This window comes from Psammomys obesus, unplaced genomic scaffold (assembly GCF_907164565.1).
Source record: "Psammomys obesus unplaced genomic scaffold, mPsaObe1.curated_primary_1811, whole genome shotgun sequence".
Lineage (NCBI taxonomy): Eukaryota > Metazoa > Chordata > Mammalia > Rodentia > Muridae > Psammomys > Psammomys obesus.
Window position 1 is genome coordinate 24,661,816 of NW_026596057.1, and position 18,466 is coordinate 24,680,281.

The following is an 18,466-nucleotide window of genomic DNA, read 5'->3' on the forward strand; positions in this document are numbered from 1 at the left end:
GTCGTTTATACCTTCTTCAAATATTAGTAGATCATGGTGTTTAAGGTCATTTCCAGTTATTCCACTTTTATATTGTGAGATTTCATTATATTTCTACTGATTATTTGGGTTATATTGCTATCACTTCTGATATTTACTTCTTCAATTTCATTAATTTGTGTGTTCTATTTATTTTGGTTAGTTTTCTTCATCATGTTTGTTATCTTTTCCATGTAAGTGAAGTAGTTTTTTGTTAGCATGATTTTACGTATTACTTTTTCATGCTCCATTTCTTTGGTTTCCTCATTAATCTTATTTTATGCTTGTAGTCTAGTGCTTTTGACTTCACCTTATTTGTATTTTTCTAAGCCCTTAAAGTAGATTGTTAGCTTGTGTGATAGATTACTAATATTCTGATGTAAACACTGATATTCATAAATTATTCCTTCTTTTTAAAAATCGCAGAACTTCTGATAAATCATTTTCACTTAACTGTGATTTATTTTTATTTTCCTTAATGGTCCATTTAAATTTCTTTGTATTTTAATTAAAAATTTTGTATGTATATCATTATACATAACAATAATGAACTTTAAATGTAGTTACAAAAATGTTTTTAAAAAACTCTTTGCAAAGAAAAACAATAAATGTAAATGTGGCAGAATTTCTTAATTTAAAATTTATAAAATATATTGATGTATAAAAAAAGTACTAACCTAACCTATTGTATACATTTAAAATATTTTATCAGTTAAAAATAATTTTAATTACAAGCCGGACAATCAGAGATTTTTATGAACATGGAAAACAACAATAGACATACCAAAGTGAACTAGGTTGGGTTATAATGCTTTTAAATAGTCTAGCGAGATCAACATATTCTACTTAAATGACATTTAAATTTAAATCATACAATAAAGAAATAGACTGCACCATTGATATTAAAAAATAATTGGATGAATTACATAAATTTTTCTAAATTTAAGAATCATAATTTCCCCAAAAATGTGAATGGGTGTGTTTGGTGAAACAATATATAATTATATTTATACATTTATATGTTTATATACATTTATGCTTTGGTGGGACGCGGTGAGTTATAGGACAACTTGTTTATGTTAAAGGGAAAGAACTATGGTCATTACATCACCTTCTTCCATGCTAAGACATATTTATTTCCCTTTATTAGTTCCTACTGCTGCTTTTTTTCTGGTCCAGTTTCACATGATGTCAGCAGTTAGCTTGTGCTTCTTCCCCAGAGTGACAATTTTCTGTAGTTTAATAGGGCTCCTTATTAGATGCCGTCCCTCTTGGTCACCTAATACATATATCCATTACTTAATTTTCTTTCATCTTACATAAGGTTATTATCTAGAAATAAATGTACTAAATATAAATTTGAAATGCTTATGAGCAAAGGAATAAATTATTATTTGTTGCATCAGTGTTATTACTATGAAATATTATAAATGAAGTTATAGTATTCACCTTACACAAATAATTATTTGTGCTAGTGCAGTGGTTTTCTTCTCAAACATAAAGTAATAGGAATGAAATAAAGAATTTTTTTTACTCCAAAAAGAACTGAATTTACTAATGGTTTAAAATGATGGCAATGACGTTTAACACTTCAGCAAAAAAGCAAGAGAAATGTTAGCAAATCTGCTGTGGTAAATAACATAGGTAGAAAAAGAATCAACCTAATTAGAAATGGAGAACTAATACTTCAATATTTTATAAAAATAGTAAATCTTTGTTTATTCTTTGTCATCTAATCATCATTTTGAACTTTATTTCATAACTGAATTCCTCTGAGCAGAAGGGAATTAAAATTATGGATTTTTGACATGAAGGTATATCACAGTCAAAAAAGCATGACCACAAATGAACAGGTTTCCCGTTCATTGCACTGCATTTAAGTATCAACCCAATGGAATTACACCTGAAATAGATATAAGCATCTCTTTGTCTTTCAGAACATAAAGCTGATATATACAGTGATTTTGGTCAATAAAAGGCAAAGCACTGAGTTTTGAAAAAAAGATTTTGGTAGCAGGAATATAATTTTCTTATGGTCAATATAAGACATTTTACTACTGCAACATCGAACCTTTTCAAATGCATCAGAAGCACTGAAATGTGATAAAAGCATGTTAAGAACACATCACCAAGTTGCATGATTTTGTGGTTCAGAACAATGTCTTATACATATAACATTATGTGCTTTGATGTGTAATTTATAACGCATGTTTAATTTGATTTTTTTAAAAAAGGAATATAATGGCAATAATTATAATTACCTAAGGGTTTTTCATGGTTGGAAAAAAAAAAGCATCTAACAATTCCTTAATTATGTTGTGAACCTCTGCTACATACTCAGTGGGAAATTATCCTTTGAACTGCTTTGTCATAGGACTATGATCCAAATATAATTACTTTGATCAAAATTGTCCTTTAATGTGAAGCTGAATAGTAATTATCATCAGGAAGTCCTATAGAACATGTAATAGAAATGTGAATCTAAGTTGTCAGAAAAGTCTATAAAAAGCAACTTAAAAGGATAAGGTGCCCCTGTTTGAAGCAGAGAGTTTAACAATTTTGACCTCTCATCAGTAACTCCTGAACAATTTTATAATAGTGTGAAGTAAAATTGTCAAGATGTTATCATTTTACTTTACCTAAGCCTTCTAAGTGCATTTGATGTAGATAATTGGGAAATATGGTGTCCGTAGTAAACACCAGTAAGATAAATTTCTCTAGTTAAATATGACTCCATGTGAATGAGTTAAAAGAAGAGAAAGGCTTTTGTCACCCTGTTTACTTATGGATGTTTATGGCTAGGATATGAAGAAAGTTTTATATTGTCTTTATGATAATATTTTAATCCTGAATATATGTCTTATTAATTGCATTCATAAGGTTTATAATTTATATTTGGTTTTTATAACAGTACCCCAGATCAAAATTTTTCACAATCTGTTTGGTTGTCAGTATATATTTTTTACATCCTTATGTGTGGCTGTGGAATCCCAAGATTTGGACAGTCATTTCTAAAAAACATAAAATCAGTCTCTGACTTCATAGTGTTTTAACTTACCTAGAGATAGATAGATAGATAGATAGATAGATAGATAGATAGATAGATAGATAGATAGATAGATAGATGATAGATGTATTAAAGATAAGTTATATGTGGTTAAATCATGTGAAGTATTCACATTTGGTACAAAGGAAATTAAAAGAAAATTTTAAATGAGACTATCACGTAGCCCTGCTACCTTATTTCTCCAAGGAAACATATCTGGATATATCTGTTGTCCAGAGTTCAAGTCTAGCCTATGTCTGTCATACTCACTCTATAGCCTGCTATAATACCTGTAGTCTTCATTCATTCTACTCAGTGCCATAATTCAAAGTTTGGAAGACAGGCCAGCAAGGGAATTTAAGGGAAATTAGTTTGTCTATTCTTTCCAATCTCTTCAAATTACAACCTTATTTATTTTTATTGAAAAAATCTTATGTACTATATTTTTATTTTATTTCCCCATAATTGTCATGATTTTATTTGGGAAATATAGTAGTGCTAATCTTTGGGCATATTGACTTATTCAGACATTCATGTACAAATATACAGTTTTATGAGTCTTACACACATACTTTACAGAAACAGAAGCTACAATTTCCCTATCCATTCTTGTTTCTTTCTGTTCTTTCTGGAATATTTGATGAATTTTAGGTATTTCAGTTCCCTTGAATGTGTAGAAGAAAAGAGCGTTGATAGGGGAAAATTTTCTTTCTTTAAAAAATTTTTATTACAATTTATTCACGTTGTATTCCAGCTGTAGCCCCCTCCCTCACCACCTCCCAATCCCACCTCCCTCTCTCAGATCCTCCCATGCCCCTCCCCAAGTTCACTGATAGGGGAGGTCCTCCTCCCCTTCCATCTGACCCTAGCCTATCAGGTCTCATCAGGACTGGCTGCATTGTCTTACTCTGTGGCCTGGTAAGGCTCCTCCACCATCAGGGGGAAGGGATCAAAGAGTTCATGTCAGAGATAAACCTTGTTTGTTAAAGGGGAAATTTTTAAGGTTTAAGAGTGTATGAAAAGAACAGGGAGGATTTTTTAAACAAAATATCTATTAAAAGTCTGGGGACCACTTAGTATTAAACTTAAACCTAGAAAACTACTCAGTCCCTTCAAAATAAAATTTCAAAAGCCTACTGCACAGGTTTGAATGAGAATATCCTTCCAGATGCTCATATATTGGACTGATAGGTTGCCAGTTTTTGTCACTCTTTGAGAAGGATTAAGAGGCAAGGTCTTGTTGGAGGAGGTGTGTGACTAGGGATAGTGGTTAAGCTCGTAAAAGTTCAAAGTGTTCCTAATTAGTTCTCTCTGCCTCTTTCATGCTGTGTCAAGATGTGAGCTTTCGGCTACTGCTCCCACATCACGTCTACCTGCCCTCTGTCATGCTCCTTGCATGAATGTCACGGACATTCATGAATGACATTAACGGAATGTCACTGAACAGGTTTACCCCCAATTAACTCTTTCTGATATAAATTTATTTAATTGTGGAGTTTTCACAGTAATAGAAAAAGAACTAAGACATTAACATATATAGTTAAGAAGAGATAGATGCTTTAAAAATAACTTAATTTCTTTGCCATTCAGAGTGGTGTAAATACTAGCAAATGGCCCTTTCTCTTTGTTTTGAGTGGGAACAATACAGTTATTATGAAATATTATAGAATTAAATTATATTTCTAGGAATAACAATTTTGATTGGTACAATATAATCACAGGGCATGGACAAAGTAGATTTATGGTTTTTTTTTCCTAGCTTATGTCAGAAGGAGAAATTGAAGATATTGGAAGCACTGAAACAATTTCATGGGTGAGGCTACATTTAAGAGCAGAGATTAATCCTCAAGGGTTGATTCTAGTTGACACCCACGGCAAACACTGAAAGGGTATTCCATACACATCTCTATGCTCATGAACAGATAAATTTTACAAACACAAATTCACCCAAAATAACCTAGTTCTCTTTGAATAACATAAATAATTTTCTTAGAGATCAGTGAACAAATTTATGTTTTATATCATTCCTATAAATTAATGATATATATACTTAATTTTAGTTAAAATATATTTTAATGCATTTAAATATAAAAACAAATTAATGTTTATTTTATTTAAATATTCTTATAAATCTAGAAAATTTCTTGAGATAAATGTATTATGTGTGATATTTAATCTTGCCTGTTGTGCATTGTTACTTGTTTCCACATTTCAACTGATGAAGGTGTAACAATGCTTTCTACTAATCTTTTAGGTTAGTATTATAATACAGTAATTTATTCCCATTAGTCCAACACTATTCAAATATTTAATTAGGTCAGAAATGTAATTCTAATTCTTTTTTCTAAACATTATACTGTACCATCATGTATATTTGAGCATATATATATGTATGTATATATATATATATATACACATATAGATATGCTAGATTTCACAGTACAGGAAGAGCATGTGGAGGTTTTGCATTGTTATTCTTGTTTGTATGTGTGTGTGTTTGGTGTTGACTGCAGAGATGTGTGACTTTGATTACTATGTATTATAAATTTCTGCCCACAAGCTGTTCAAAGGGGATTTGCCCAACTACCTGAATGATGACCAGGTGAAAGAGCTGCTGACATCCTTTGGGCGTCTCAAGGCCTTCAGTTTGGTCCAAGATAGTGCCACAGGGCTCTCCAAGGGCTGTGCCTTCTGTGAGGCACAGAATCTGGCCATTGCGGGTCTAAATGGGATGCAGCTAGGGGACAAGAAGCTGCTTGTCCAGAGGGCGAGTGTGGGAGCTGAGAATGCCATGCTGGTGCGCCTCCTGAGCACCGTCAATCAGACAGGTGTGACCCTTCAATTGCCTGGTCTGCTGAGCTCTCAGGTGCAGAGGGGCGGTTACCCAATGAGGTCCTGTGCCTCATGAACACGGTGATGCCTGAGGAGCTCCTGGACGATGAGAATTATGAGGAGATCGCAGAGGATGTAAGAGACAAGTGCAGCGAGTCAAGGCCATTGAAATTCCCCGGCCGGTGGATGGCGTCGAGGTGCCTGGCTGTGGAAAGATCTTTGTGGAGTTCACCTCTGTGTTTGACTGCCAGAAAGCCATGCAGGGTCTAACCAGCCGCAAGTTTGCCAACGGAGTGGTGGTCACAAAATACTGTGACCCTGACTCTTACCCCCGTCCGGACTTCTGGTATAGGTGGTCAGGGGAGGGTGGGGCAGGGTTGGCTGGGACTTTTCCCCCACCTGCCTCCCCCTCCTTTCTCCCCTCTGAAGATGATGGGCAGAGAGAGGAGCGACAGCCAAATGACAGCCGGCAGCAACTGGAATGGCAGCAATTAAGTGGGGTGGAGGGCAGGGGACTAGGGCAGGAAAGGGACTGGGCAAGTGCACAGAGGCCCACCACAGATACATGCATCCACACAGACACAGAGGGAAGGGGCTGGGATGGGGACTGTGTGCACAGCAGGGCGGGTAGGACCCCCACAGCCCCTTCCCAAACAGCCTCTTCTTATTCCTTACACCTCTTTCCTCCTCCCTTCCCCCATGGTAGGAACATAGTGTGTTTATATTTTATGGCCAAACCATTTTGAATTTTGTTGTCGGCCCTGTGCCCTGCCCTCTCCCTTCGCAGGACCACAGCTCCCGTTCTCCAGCTTCTGGTCCTCCTTGTTCTACACCCTGCTTTCTAATGTAGTTATTCTTCTCCTTAGTCTTTTCCTGACCTCAGCCCGTGGTCTCTGTCCTGCTCCTCCTCTCTGTGGCAGTTTCATATTTACTAATACGAATTTGCTCATTAATCATTTTGGTGTATTTAAAAAAAATTCTTCAAGAAAAACAAAGACTACAAGTATCAGGGCTTATGTTGAGAGTCTAGGGAAATTTAGATTTGAGTTTTATGTGGGATGAGAAACAAGAAAATAGATTCATTGGTCTAAATGTATTTATCCAGCTGAACTAACAACACTTGTTGAAGATATTGTCTTCTAAAAATCCCTAGGTGAGAATCATATATAAAACATATATATTATATGCTATTTGACAATAATTATATATAAATATATGTACATATATATATAGCTCAAGGAACATGGAACTGATTTTTTGCCTTTTTTATTTCAAACTTTTCTCTTTTCTTGTAGTATATGATATATATATATATACATTTCCTGTAGTATGTAATATATTATATATAATTATGTATTATGTAGTAATATATATGGTATATATAATATATGTAGTTATATATATATATATGCTAAATGGACAATATAATTTTACCAACTAATGACTTTGTAATTTTGATAGATTGATGCATCTCTGTAACTCTTCTGAGAAGATTCCATTTGCATCAAAAGGTGATTATCACAGAGCCACAAAAATGGTCAATGTACACAGGAAAAGAGATTACAAAATACTCTGCCCTAAATAAAATATATATCACATCCCCTCTTTCTAACCCTTAAGAATCATTAAGGAAGAGGGTTAAAAAGAATGTAAAAGCCATAGGTAGTGTGACAGACTTGATTAAAGTACCATTACCCTTTTCCCTATATGTTACTGTGTGTATGAAATCACATAAAATATTAAATACCATACAATGTTTTAAGTCTTTGCAAAATTCAAGAACGACTATTTCCTTCATTAGTTTGATATCATAAAACTATTTTCTAAAGAGAAAGTAGTGTCACTTAGGGTCTTCTAAAAACTTGAAAGTGAGAGTTCATTTGGTCCCTAAGAAGTGTATATAACAATCAGTGATTTCTTAAATCAGCATGTACCCAATCTGAGTGTGTATTTTTACATTTATTTCTTTACAAATTAAAACATGAGGAAAATTTTTTAAGTGCCTGATATTTCAGGCTATCACTCAGAATCATTTACATTGCGTGTTTTAATAATGACTGGCTCTTTACTTCCCCCCTTCTCCAGGGAGGAACAGCTCACAAAGGAGGACATGGCAGCCAGTCCTGAAGATACCTGATAAGCTAGGATCAGATGGAAGGGGAGGAGAACCTCTCCTATCAGTGGACTTGGAAAGGGTCAGGGAGGAGATGAGAGAGGGAGGGTAGGGTTGGGAGGGATTGAGGGAGGGGGCTACAGCTGAAATACAAAGTAAATAACCTGTAATTAATATAAAAAATAAAAATTAATAAAAAATTATTATTAAAAGTAATCTGTATTTTAAATGTCTATTAATAAATAATAGCTTTACAAAGTTCTTAAAGACATGAAATAAAAAAATTTTTTGCATGTGCATGAGTATATTAAAATTTGAAAAATTTTGTATTTAGATTAAATTGACCCAACAATAATGCATCATTTTAAAATCAAATATGATTTCATTTTCACCCTTATTATTTTTATGAAATCTAAAAATGCATCACATATGAAGTACTACTAATTTTTCTTAATGTTCAAAATAAACTTATTGAGACAAAGCAACTGAAAAATCTTGCCTCTGTTTTACCTACTTTCAAATAGAATCCAATTTAATCTTACTGAACAGATTGACAGAAAAAATTAAGCAGGCACATTCCTAAGAATCTGCAGAACAAATCCTGTTTTTTATTGTGATAATTGCAGCTGGGTATATCAATAGGATGGTTAGCTTGAGGCTGGAGAAAATAACCAGACCCCTCTTCCATTTGCTTACTGATAACATTGTTACTTGATTCTTTTTCTTGCAATAGTTTCAGTAATAACAAAGTATAGTATTTGTCTCATAATGTTTTTTTTTATGTTGAAGCTTATATTTTCCATTAGAAAATATTTCCTAATTTAATGAAAATAAATGACTACAGAAAATGAAAACGCATGAAGAAGAGAGGCAAAGACCCAATTCCTTGTTCCTTGAAAATATAAAGATATTTCTTTTATAAATGATTATATTTGACAGACACATAATTATTGTTCCTATATCTCAGCTCATATATGTACTAAGTAGAGACCAGATAAAAGGAATTGGTGTTACCACTACCTTCTTAAACATTTATCACTCCATTGCATTGGAAACTCTCAACCTCTATACTACTTCTTCAAAATATGCTTTATTGAAAAAAAAATAAGAAAATAAAATAAACAAAAATAAATGAAATATGCTTCCAATTGTTGGCAAGATATTTTCTGTACTCCCTGATGCATGTTCACCCTTAACATCCTCTCTCCTTGCCTCCTCCCAAACACCCTTCTCAAGGTCAAAGCTTAATTTTATTGGACACAAAATCACCCCCTGTTTAAGAATATTTATAAGTCAGTCACTACTAGAATAAAGTTTTGGATTAACCTTCGTTATGATTTAGATGATACAAGGGACAGAACAGCACAACATAACAAAGGTTGAGGAATAGGGAATAACTTGTTAAAATCTACTCAAAGACTGGAAGCTTAATTTCTCCATGAATGTTTATGGAGCAGTATTTATTTACTATACAAGAGAAGAAGCCTTTAAATTATTAAATGGATTATTCTACTCTTTCATTAATTGACAAAATGGTTTTATTTTTTGTTATATTTATTAATCTAAACTCCAGAAATTAAGAAAGCTAACTAATAAAAGACAAAAATTCATAAAGGTTAATATTCTTGCAGTTTTTATCAATTAATGATAGAGATTAAGTGACATTGAATATCACTTCTTTTTATTATTATTAATATTTTAAGAATATATTCAACTTTTAATCCAGGTTGTAGACCCCTCCCTTACCTCTTTCCAGGCCTACCCTCCCTTCTTCATCCACCAAACCTCCTCCCCTACTCCACTTCCCTAGTCCACTTATAGGGAAGGCCCTCTTCCCCTACTCTAGCCTATCAGGTCTCATCAGGACTGCCTGAATCCTCTTCCTCTGCAGCCTAGTATGGCCACCCTACCAGGGGAAAGTGATGAAAGGCAAACTAGCTCATATCAGAGACTTCCCCTGTTCCCTTTACTAGGGTACCCACAAGGAGACTGAGCTGCTATGGGCCACATCTGAGCAGGGGGCTTAGGTCCTCTCCTTGCATGGTCCTTGGTTAATGCATCAGTTTCTGCAATCCCAGCTGGGACCAGATATTTTGGCTTTGTTGGTTTTATTGTGGAGCTCCTGTCCCCTCCATGTCTTTCTACCTCTTGCTTCTTCCATAAGACTCCCTGCACTGTGCCCAAAGTTAGGCTGTGAGTCTGCTTTAATCTCTTGCTGGTTGGAGCCTTTTAGAGGACATCTGGGGTAGGCTCCATCCTGTTCTACCTCTACTACCACTTCCAGTGTCTATCCTGTTTGCCCTTCTGAATGAGAATTAAGCATCTTCCCTGGAGTCCTCACTGTTGTTGAACTTCTTTTGGTCTGTAGACTTTAGTATGTTCATCCTTTATTATGTGGGTAATATGTGCTTATAAGCGAGTATATGCCATGCTTGTCTTTCTTCTTCTGGGTTACCATACTCAAGATGATTTTTTTTTATTCTAGTTTCATCCATTTGCCTGCAAATTTCATTATTTCTGTGTTTTTAATAGCTGAGTAGTACTCCAGTTTGTAAATGTACCACAATTTCTGCATCCATTCATTGGCTGAGGTACATCCAGATTGTTTCCATATTCTGGCTATTACAAATAAAGCTTCTATGAACATAGCTGAGCAAATGTCCTTGTTGTATGGTTGAGTATCTTCCAGATGTATGCCCAGGAGTGGTATAGACTGGTTTTGAGGTAGCACTATTCCCAATCTTCTGCGAGAGTGTCAGATTGATTTCCAAAGCCCGTGTACAAGCTTACATTCACGTGAGCAATGAAGGAGGGTTCCCCTTTCACCACATCTTCTCTAGCATGTGTTGTCACTTGAAGTTTTGATCTTAACAATTCTGAGGGGTCTGAGATGGAATCTCAGAGGCATTTTGATTTGCATTTCTCTGATAACTAAGGACACTGAACATTTTTTTCTTTTTCTTTTATCTTTTTTAAATTAATTACAGTCTATTCATTTTGTATCCCAGCTGTAGTTCTCTCTCCTGTCCCCTCCCATTCTCACCCTCACTCACTCATCTCCTACCATGCTCCTCCCCAAGTCCACTGATAGGGGAGGTCCTTCTCCCCTTCCCTCTCACCCTAGCCTATCAGGTCTCATTGGGACTGGCTGCATTGTCTTCCTCTGTGACCTGGTAAGGTTGTTCCCCCATCAGGGGGAGGTGATCAAAGAGCTAGCTACTGAGTTCATGTCAGAAACAGTTCCTGTTACCCTGAATGGAGAACCCGCTTGGACACTGAGCTGTCATGGGCTATATTTGTTCAGGGGCACTAGGCCATCTCCATGCATAGTACTTGATTGGAGTATCAGTCTCAGACAAGACCCCTGGGCTCAGATTCATGGTTGTGTTGTTCTCCTGTGGAGCTCCTGTTCCCTCTAGGTCTTTCTATCTTTCTCTTATTTTGTAAGATTCCCTGCATTTTGCTCAAAGTTTGGCTATGAGTCTCAGTATCTGCTTTGTACCCTGCTGGGTAGAGTCTTTCTTTAAGTGTTTCTCTGCCATTTGATGTTCCTCTGTTGAGAATTCTGTTGAGCTCTGTACCCCATTTTTAATTGGATTATTTGGTTTGTTGATGTTTAATTTCTTGAGTTCTTTATATATTCTGGATAACAGCCCTCTGTCAGATGCAGTGCTGGTGAAGATCTTTTCCTAGTCTGTTCTCTGTTATTTTGTTCTGTTGACAGTGTCCTTAGCTTTACAGAAGCTTTTCAGTTTCATGAGGTCCCATTTATTGTTCGTGATGTTAGAATCTGTGCTGTTGGTGTTATGTTCAGGAAGTTGTCTTCTGTGCCAATTCTTTCAAGGCTCTTCCCCACTTCTCCTAACAGAATTGGTGTGTCTGATCTTATGTTGAGGTATTTTATCCACTTGAACTTTAGTTTTGTGCTGATAAATATGGATCTATATGCATTTTTGTACATGTAGACATCCAGTTATACCAGCACCAATTTTTGACGATGCTGTCTGTTTTTTATTTTGTTTTGTTTTGTTTTTTTCATGGTTTTGACTTTTTTGTCAAAAATCAATTGTCTGTAGGTGTATGGGTTTATTTCTGGGTATTCGATTTGATCGCATTGATCCTCCAGTTTCTTTCTATGCCAATACCATGCAGTTTTTATTACTATTGCTCTATAGTACAACTTGAGATGGAGATCTCTCCAGAAGTTCTTTTATTGTACAGGGTGGTTGTAGTTATTATTTTTCCATATGAAATTGAGAATTGTTCTTTTGTAAAGAATTGTGTTGGTATTTTGATGGGAATTGCATTGAATCTGTACATTACTTTTGGTAGGATGGCCATTTTCACTATGTTAATCCTACAGATTCATGCACATGGGAAATCTTTCCATCTTCTGATATCGTCTTCATTTTCATTTTTTAGACACTTGAAGTTTTTTTTTTTTCCTTTCATAAAAGTCTTTTACAAACTTGGTTAGAGTTACCACTAAGGTACTTTGTTATTTTGATTACTGTGAACTTTTTATTTAATTTCCTTCTCAGCCTTTTTGTCTTTTGAATACAGGAAAGCTACTGATTTTTGTTTTCATTTTTCAGTTAATTTTGTATCCAGCCACTTTGCTGAAGGTGTTTATCAGTTATACGAGTTCTCTGGTATAATTTTTGGGGTCACTCATATATGCTATCATATCATTTGCAAATAGTGATACTTTGACCCCTTCCTTTCCAATTTGTGCACACTTGATCTCCTTTAGTTGTCTTATTGTTCTAGCTAGGAGTTCCAGTACTATATTGAAAAGATATGGACAGAGTGGGCAGCTTTGCCTTGCTCCTGATTTCAGTGGAATTGATTTAAATTTCTCTCCATTTAGTTTGATGTTGGCTATAGGCTTGCTATATATTGTCTTTACTATGTTTAGGTATGTGCCTTGTATCTCTGATATCTCCAAAACTCCAAAAATCCAACAGGCATTGGATTTTGTCAAATGCTCCTTTGTCATCTGAAGAGATAATCATGTGTTTTGTTTTTTTCTTTGTTTGTTTTTCAATTTGTTTATATGATGGATTACTTTAATGGAGTTCCATATATAAGATGATGGAACCAGCCTTGATGAGACCTGATAGTCTAGGGTCAGAAAGAAGGGGGCACGGAGGAGTCCTACAGTCTCAGTGGACTAGGAGAAACTCATAGGGTAAGAAGGAGGGTGGGTGATATTGGGCAAGAAGAGGGAGAGAGCTACAGCCGGGAAACAGAGTGAATATATTTTAATAGATAGATAGATAGATAGATAGATAGATAGATAGATAGATAGATAGATAAAATGTCCATCCTAAAATCAATCAATAAATCACTGGATGGAAAATTTGGGAGTTGTAATAAAAAAATCTGTTTTGTGCTGAAGTGTCTCAGATTTAAATTTCATTTAATAAAGGAACTATGGAATTATGAAAAAAAAAGAAATCAGATGCTCTTGTATTGGGGGCATAGATATGGAGGATTATGATGCTCTCATGGTATATTTTTCCTTTGATGAGAATAAGGTATCCCTCCCCATCTCTTTTGTTTAATTTTGGTTGCATGTTTGTTTAATAGATATTGGGATGGCTATTCATACTTGCTGCCTGGATCCACTTGCTTGAAAGAAAATTTCCTAGCCCTTTATGTTGAGGTAGTGTATATCTTTGTTGCAGAGGTATGTTTCTTAAATGCAGAAGAATGTTGGATCCTGTTTCTGCAACCATTTTGTTGGTCTTTGTCTTTTTATTGGAGAGTTGAGTCCACTGATTTTGATACATAATAGTGACCAATTTATATTAGTTCCTTTTTTGTGGAGTTGGAGGTGTTAGTATATTTGCATGCTTTTTTCTTTTGATTTTTTGAAGTAATTTATATCAAGTATTTTCTTGGGTATAGTTGATCTCGTTGGGTTGGAGTTTTCCTTCTAGTATCTTCTGTAGGGCGGGGTTGCTGCATAGATAATGTTTAAGTTTAGTTACATCATGGAATATTTTGTTTTTTCCATGTATGTTGATAGAGCTTTTGCTAGGTATAGTAGTCTGAATTGGCATCTGTTGTCTTTTAGAGTCTGCATGACCTTTTTGGCTTTCACAGTCTCTGTTGATAAGTCTGGTGTGATTCTGATAGGTCTACCTTTATATGTTACTTGGCTTTTTTCTCTTACCACTTTTAATATTCTTTTTTTTATTGTGTAGATTTTTTTTGTTTTGATTATTATGAGGTTGGAAGACTTTCTTTTCTGACCTAGTCTATTTGGTGTTCTGTAAGCCTCTTTTATGTTTAAGGTGGTCTCTTTGTTTAGGTTGGGAAATTTTTCTTCTATAATTTTCTTGAAAATATTTTCTGGAACTTGGAGGCTCAAATCTTCTTTTCTATCTATTCCTATTATTAGATTTTGTCTTTTTGTGGTGTCCTTGATTTATCAGATGTTTTGTGTCAGGAAAGTTTTCTATTTTTATATTTTCTTTGAGAAATGTATCAGTTTCTGCAATTGTATCTTCAGTGACTGAGATTCTCTCCTCCATCTCTTGTATTCTGTTGGTGATACTTACTTCTCTGGATCTTGATTTCTTCTCTATGGTTTCCCCAGGGTTTTCTCAGTTTGTGTGTGTGTTTCATTTAATTTTACTTTTATTTCTTGAACAATTTTATTCATTTCCTTCACCTGTTTGATTGTGGTTTCCTCTCTGTCTATGATGGCCTCTATTTGTTTGTATTCACCAGTATTTGAGAGATTTGTACATTTCCTCTTTATGTGCTTCTACTAACTGTATAATCATAGGTTTTAGATCATTTTCCGGTGTGTCAGCTGCATTAGAATATCCACTGATGTTCTGGTAAAGCCATGCCCTGGTTTTTGTTGATTGTGCTCTTAAGCTGGCCTTTGCCATCTGGTTGTCTGTAGCCCTGATTGCTCCTACAGCCTGTACTGCAGACTGGGTCAGACTGTTTCTGGAGTCTGGACAGGCTTCAGGAAGATGAGAGAGGTCCAGGGTACAAGAATGGGTGCTGGTGATTTGGATGCAGCTAAGGAAGTCAGGGGGCAGTAGAAGCTGACTTGAAAGCCATGGCACTCATGAAGAATTGTGTGTGGGGTGGGTGTTGAAGGTCAGTGGGAATGTGTGAGCAAGTGGTTTGAAGGGAAGAGTGCAGGTACAGGTAAGTGTATGGGTGAGGAGCTTATGCAGTTGGCTTGATGGGCTTGGCATGGGTGGCAATTGTGGGATGCCTCAGAAGGGAGCTGAGTTGTGCCTTACAGGCCTAGCAGACTCTGTGCTCTTGTGTCTCAGATTTGTCTTGACTATACAATATTAGATCCAGGACCCATATGGCTTCTCCTGTTTACCTGATCTCCACAGGGTAACCAGCAGAACCCTGTTTTGGATGCTGGGATGCTGTGCCAGGAATCCTGATGCTGCCCTCAGGGTAGGGGGAAGGATTTGATGTCTGGCTGTTAGCACAGAGGGTTCCTGGACCTGGGGCTCTGCACTCACCAGAGTGTGTGGAAAGTAGAGGGGATCCACAGTTCCTGACTCTTGACTCAGGGGAACAGCCATGGGCTAGGGGCTGGATCCTATACGCCCAAACTCATGGGATGTCTCCTCCAGTCCGGGAAGCACCAAAATTGATGCTTTGGATCCAGCCACCTGTCCACTGTTTTGGAGTTTCGGATACTATGTCCTTCAGATATAGTTCCATCTTAGAACTCTATGAATATCCCTTCTATTATTTTAGCATATATGTATAAGGATTATTCCAAGACTAATAAATATACCCGTTATAATGCTACTTTATTTGTGTGGTTTAGCATGTCACAAACTAATTTCTCTTTCTTTAGTAAATACAAAGCTGAAGCATACATCTCATCATAAAAACTTGTGGTCTATAATTTTTCTAAACTTTTTTGTTTTAATAAAGTATAAAGATATTTATTTTAAATTTCTTTGATCTTTTTTTCTATTAAGTGATTATCCTTGAATTCTGATATCCATGTAATGCTTGAGTTTAAATATTATAATTGTGATTTTAAGGAAAAAACACAAAGATTAAGTAGAATTAGAATTGATTTTATATTGTTAACAGGAATGAACTTACATAAGAACTTTAATGCTTATTTCTTTGTTTTAATCTGTTGAAGAGAAAAGGGAACTGAAAAATAGCATTTTTTGTTCTTTAAAGAAATTATAAACTGGATAATTCTCAAGAGCAGAAATTAAGCAAAAGTAATAGGATGCAAAAATTAAGCAAAAGTAATATGATGTTCCTGTCCTGTTACCTTTTTTCTCCCTCTTCTGATGTCCATTTCGTTTGCCTTTCTGAGTGAAAATTGATCATCTTACCCAGAGTCCTCCTTCTTGTTTAGCTTCTTTAGGTGTACAGGTTTTAGTATGTTTATTCTATATTATATGTCTATTATCTACTTGTGAGTATATACCATGTGTGTTTTTCTGCTTATGTGATACGTCACTCAGGATAATCTTTTTTAATCCTACCATTTACCTGCAAATTGCATGTTTTCCTTGTTTTTAATTGCTGAATAGTATTCCATTGTGTAAATATACCATAGTTTCTGTATCCATTCCTCCATTTAGGGACATCTAGGTTGCTTCCAGATTCTGGTTATTCCAAAAAAAGCTGCTACAAACACTATCTACAAGCAACTATCTGTGTTGTATACTTGAGCATATTTTGGATATATGCCCAAGAATGGTACAGAGGGATCCTGAGCATACCACAGAGAGTCTCTGAAAGACTCTACCCAGCAGGGTATCCAAGCAAATGCTGGGACTCAGAGTCAAAATTTGGGCAGAGTACGGGAATCTTTTGAAAGAATGGAGAGGTAGAAAAACTTCGAATGGACAAGAGTGCCATAGGGAGAGCAACAGAACCAAGAAATTTGGGCTTAAGGGTCTTTTCTTAGACTGATACTCCAACCAAGGACCATGCACTGAGATAAGCTAGAACCCCTGCACAGATGTAACCCATGGCAGCTCAGTCTCTAACTGGGTTTCTTAGTAATGGGAACAGGGTTGTCTTTGACATGAACTCTATAACTTGCTCTTTGATCACCTCCCCCTGAAGGGGTGAGGGGGAGGAGCCTTACCAGGCCACAGAGGGAGACAAAGCAGCCAGTCTGGTTGAGACTTGATAAGGTAGAGTCAGATGGAAGGGGAGGAGGGCCTTCCCTATCAGTGGACTTGGGGAGAAACATGGGAGGAAATGAAGGATGGCAGGTGGGATTTAGAGGGGATGAGGGAGGAGACTACAGCTGGGATACAAAGTGAATAAATTGTAATTAATAAAAAAAATAAATAAATTTTAAAAAAGAGATATAATGGTATGGCTTGCATGGACCTCATTTTAGAAATTCATGTTTAATTATGATGGCATTGTAGTAAAGTAGAAATAGAAACATCAAATGGGGTTAGAAAGGAACTAAATAAAAGAGATCATCTCTCTTGGAGAACTTGGAGCAAAAGTGGTGTTAAATTCATTACCAAGACTGTGCTAATTTTATTGTGTCGTTACAGAAGTATTCCCTATGAATTCATTTTCCTGTAAATAAACACGGTGTTAGCAGTAGGAGGTAACTTAACACCCTAGTTAGGTGCTCACATAGTGACTCAGGTGGGAGGCTCTTTTCAGTGCTGCCTTTCCTAGTGTTAACAACTGTATGCCCAATTATATTTCCAATAGTGTGGTCATTCCTGCCCTATTGTTAGTAACATGGTTTGACCTGGCAGTACAAAGAAATGGGAGGCATGTATCAGCACCATCATTGGTACAGGCAGTGGAAAGACCATAGCAGTGTCACACAGGCAGTTAGTATGACAAACTGCAAAAATGACACACTGTCCTCAGGGTGCTTGGCATCTGAAGAAGAGGCCACTGAACTTTTCAAGAGAATGGCCAGAGTGGGAAAGACTGTGGGAGACAGGTGGCAAGAGAGGGCAGAGTGTTGAGGCTGGAGAATCACAGAAAAGTGTAAGAAGAGAATAGAAATTGTAGGTTATCATTGTTGCAAGTGTTCATAGTTCCAAATATTTGGCACCAAGAACTTCATACACCTCATGTCTGAAGCTGTCATGGTAACAAATATAATGTACTTTTGAAGCAGGGTTCTTCAGCCTTCCCAGAAGCTACAGCCAAGGACAAAAGAATCCCTATGTTCTAGCCCTGCAGGAGTATTGAAACACATGGAGAGCCAAGAATCCTGATACCCAAGGCTACGGGCAAAACACTGCATCATATGAAAACTGCTGAACTCCAAGAGCCTCTTGCCTTCTCCAGTTTCCATCTTATGGAATGAAAGGCCTCCAGCCTGTTGATATTGAACAGTGTAACATTAGACAGAATTGATAAGAGCTTTCATCTTATTATGCTATATTATTTTTTCATTTGTGCATTATTCATATTCAGAAAAAGTTCAAAGCAAGCTT

The 18,466-nt window shown here is 36.0% G+C and overlaps 1 pseudogene; it reads left to right on the forward strand.

Annotated features, from left to right (window-relative positions):
- The first annotated feature begins 5,612 nt into the window (after nucleotides 1-5,612).
- Nucleotides 5,613-18,466, forward strand: part of LOC129689284 (splicing factor U2AF 65 kDa subunit-like) — a 45,702-nt pseudogene continuing 32,848 nt past the window's right edge.